We start from the raw sequence: 3902 nt of genomic DNA on the forward strand, positions 1-3902 counted from the left end.
TCTGTCTCTGGTGAATCCTCTCACCCTCTGCATCTCTGGCCTGTACCCCAGTTCTGTACAAATAAATAAATAAATCTTCAAAAAAAAAAAAGAAAGAAAGAAAGAAAATGACCTTGTAAATAAAAGAAAGCCAAGATGGACATTGCAAAAGGCTTCTGCAGTGTGATCGTTAATTCTTTTCATGGACAGTTCACGTAAATTCATTTCTAGTGCACCCTTTTCAACAAAACTGAAATCCCCTTTCAAAAGGGAATTTAAATATTGTCAGCATTCTTTTGGTTCCTTGAATGCCTCTGGCTATTCCCAATTTTTTTTTTCTTCATTTTCTTGTATCGCAGCTCCCTACTTCAGTTACGATGCTTCAGACCTTGTATGGATTTCACACTTGCCAGAAATGAGCTACTGTTGAAGGAACAGAAAAGAACAAGTACACATTTTGATGCCACTCTCTTGTTGACTGTGCTGAAATAATCAGTTGTTCACTTTAGGATGAGACAGAAAATCAAGCGTGCTGTTCAGCAGGACACTGCATTTTTACTGACTGGTCACAAGTTTGGAACAAAGGGATTTGATTCTACCCTGTTCTTGATTTCTTTTTGTAAAGGCAATGAACAAGTCACAGAAAGGATCTTTCAGTTATTTGAAATTTTGTTTAGTGAAATGTCTTTGCTCCATTCAACATTTTGTCTTTTTCTTCCCATAGGAATGTACAAGTTTCAGAACTCCTGTATCTGAAAGCTGGAAGGGTCTGGACATTGAGTTAGTGTCTTACCATTTTCACTGCTTATTGTTTTTAATTATAGCTATATGAAGCTTGTTGATTAAATACAATGAATATGTTAAAATTAAAAAAGGTGCAGATGGCCAACAAGCATATGTAAAAAATGTTCTGCATCACTTGTAATAAGAGATATGCAAATTAAAACCACAATGAGATACCACCTCACTCCAGTGAGAATGGCACATCTTCAAACAACTAGCAACAACAAATGTTGGCGAGGATGTGGAGAAAATGGAGCTCTCCTGCACTGCTGGTGGGAATGCCAACTAATACAACCCCTGTGGAAATCTGTTTTGAGGTTTCTCAAATTGCTAAAAATTGAGCTTCCACTATTACCCTGCAATCCCACTCTTAGATATCTACCCCAAAGACACAAAAACACTGATTCAAAAAGACACCTGCACCCCCATGTTTATTGCTGCTTTATTTACAATAGGAAAGACATGGAATCAACCGAAATTCCCAAAAGTACATGACTGGATTTAAAAGATGTGGTACATATACACAATGGAATATCACTCAGCAATCAAAAAGATAAACAGGTGCCTTTTGCAGCAACATGGATGGAGCTGACAGGGATTGTGCTCAGTGAAATAAGCCACAAAGAAAAGGAAAAATACCGGATGGTTTCACTCATAGGAGGAGCATAAAGTACTAGGGAAATAGAATCATAATGAACAACTACGTACCCAGAGACATTTTACGGGGGTGGAGTGGGGAATGGGATAAAAAATGGGGGGTCGGGGAAGTGCGCTGGACTACGGTGATGGCATTTGTATGATTTGGTGATGGGAAGCCTCCAGGGATTACAACTGAGATGGAAAAAGGCACAAATGCTTAAAAATAAACTTTTATATTCAAATAAAAAAATTAAAAAGGGCAAAATGTGTTCATTTGCACTTACAAGTGAGCAGGCGCCGCGGTTCAAGCTAAAAACTGAAACCCCGATGGAATGTAGGTGCGGGGCTCAGTCTGGGGGAGGCGGCTCTCGGGTCGATCTCACAGAGAACTCGTAGCTGTTCCCGTTCATCTGCCCTGAGGAAAAGAGCAGGACAGAGAGCTTCTGGGCAGACACACGAGCTTCTGAAGGGAACAGACTGGGTTCTGCAGGGCCAGTGTGTTCTTTATAATGACCTCTGAGGGGTTCACTGCGGAATTCCTGCCTCGGGCCAGACTGGGTTGGTCTTCTACAGCTGAGAACCCCTCAGCCCCACCTCTGGCCGATGATCTTTCCTGACCCCACCTTCGATGGCTGGACCCTTCCGTCACTGGCTTCGTTAAGATTCATCAGTCGTCCCTCCCATTATCCCAACGTTTGTCCTGGTGACACCATCCTTCCTAATGTTATTAAAATTCCATCAACCCTAGGTTAAAATAAAAGTCAACTTGACGTTCACTTGAAATGCAGCTGCCGTGCACACACCAGTCACCCGCAGGAGGCCGTAGTCTCACCCTGAGAACCTGTCTGTCACCGCAACAGCAACCTTAAGACTTATATATGGTCACTTTTCACTTGCCAAGTATCAGGGATGTAATTGTACCAATAATTTTGTCATTAGCTTTGATTGACTGATTCTGAAACTAAAAGGGAGGCGTGTACATTATAGACAATTTGAACTGTAGGATAGAATAAATGACAGAAGAAGAGTGAGGAGCAGAAAAGGAAAATGTACTGAAATACACTTCTAAGGGGAGCACTGGATGGGACAGGAGGGGTCTGCTGCACTCTGTGGGTCACCTAGCTGGCCAGGGATTGAACGTGTGCTGCAGTGGCTGCAGCGTGCTTCATGGTCTGTGACTTAACCCCTTGTACCACCAGGAAGGACCCACTGAATGTATACTTAACATGATTTGAAATTTCTCTGCTATTTAAACTTTAAATTTAATCATTTTGATAGCATATCCTAGGGTATTTCCCAAAAGTAGAATGGCTATTTCTATTTAAAATAAAATAAGAAATATTTTCAACTCAAGATCTCTGCAGAAGGGTGGTGTGCATGTATTTTCTCGGAGTAAGTGGGCGTATATATTCCATCCCGCCCTCACCAACACCCCCTTCCATCCGGCTGTCTCCAGGCTTCTGGCACAAACGCCCCTGCTGTCACCCCGCCCCTCTGCTCGGCCCCGCCCCTTCCCGGCCTGGGAACTGGCAGCTTTACTCTGGGACCTGGGACACTGCTCCTTCTCGCCACCAGGCGGCGCCCTCTGGTGTTTCCTGCACTATCACCCACGTGGCCGTGTCCCTCCCCTCTGCCCTCGGTCGTTTCTCTCTTTTCCTTCACCAGCAACCACGTCCTTCGTGATTCTGGCTCCTCCTGCTGACCTCACCCCTCACCTCTTTCCCGCCTGACTCTGCACTTGTGGTCATTTCGCCATCCTTTGCCTTGGCCACCTGGTCCTGTCGCTACACAGCTTCTCCACATCCCTCCATCCTCCAGGCGAAGTTCCTCCATCACCCCTGCCTCTCGTCACCCCTGGAGCTCCCCCTTCCTCTGCCCCATCCTTGTCCCCTCGCGCCTCAGGCCACCATTTTTTTCACATTACCGACCCGCTCCACGAGATGGCGACCACCGTCTTATTCTGCATTTGGGACCTCAAGGCAGTTTCCATTTCCCACACCCCAGTCCTCATTCATTTCATGTCATTCCTCAGTGGCCCCACCCTTCATTATTCTCTGCATAACCCCTTTCCCTCTTCATCCTCTTTGGCGCCTCATTTTGTGCTTTGCCAGCCCAGCCTTTAGCATGCCCAGGGGCACAGGCGACATTCGGCCGTCTTCCTGCATTACCTCTCCGGTCCACAAGACGGCGCTCTCCGTTTCCTCCCACCGTCCTTTGCTGCAGGAACCTCTCCTTCCTCCTGCCACTGTCATGTCAGCGCCCATGTTACCATTCCGTAACGCAAGATGGCGCTTCCCATGTCACCCGCCCTCTCTGGGCCCCAAATAGCTTCCTTTCTCACCCACTAGTAACAGGGCCAGAATACTGTCAAAAACTGTTATCCATCCCAAATGGCTGTGGAAAGAACTTTCTGGGTACAGTCTTAGGGACCGGGTTGGTAGCATGGGAAAATCACGGTAAATAAAAGGAGTGGCAGGAGGAAGGAGAAGCTCTTGTGGTAA

Source organism: Condylura cristata, unplaced genomic scaffold, assembly GCF_000260355.1.
Source record: "Condylura cristata isolate star-nosed mole 26May11 unplaced genomic scaffold, ConCri1.0 scaffold00048, whole genome shotgun sequence".
In the NCBI taxonomy this organism is placed as follows: Eukaryota; Metazoa; Chordata; class Mammalia; order Eulipotyphla; family Talpidae; genus Condylura; species Condylura cristata.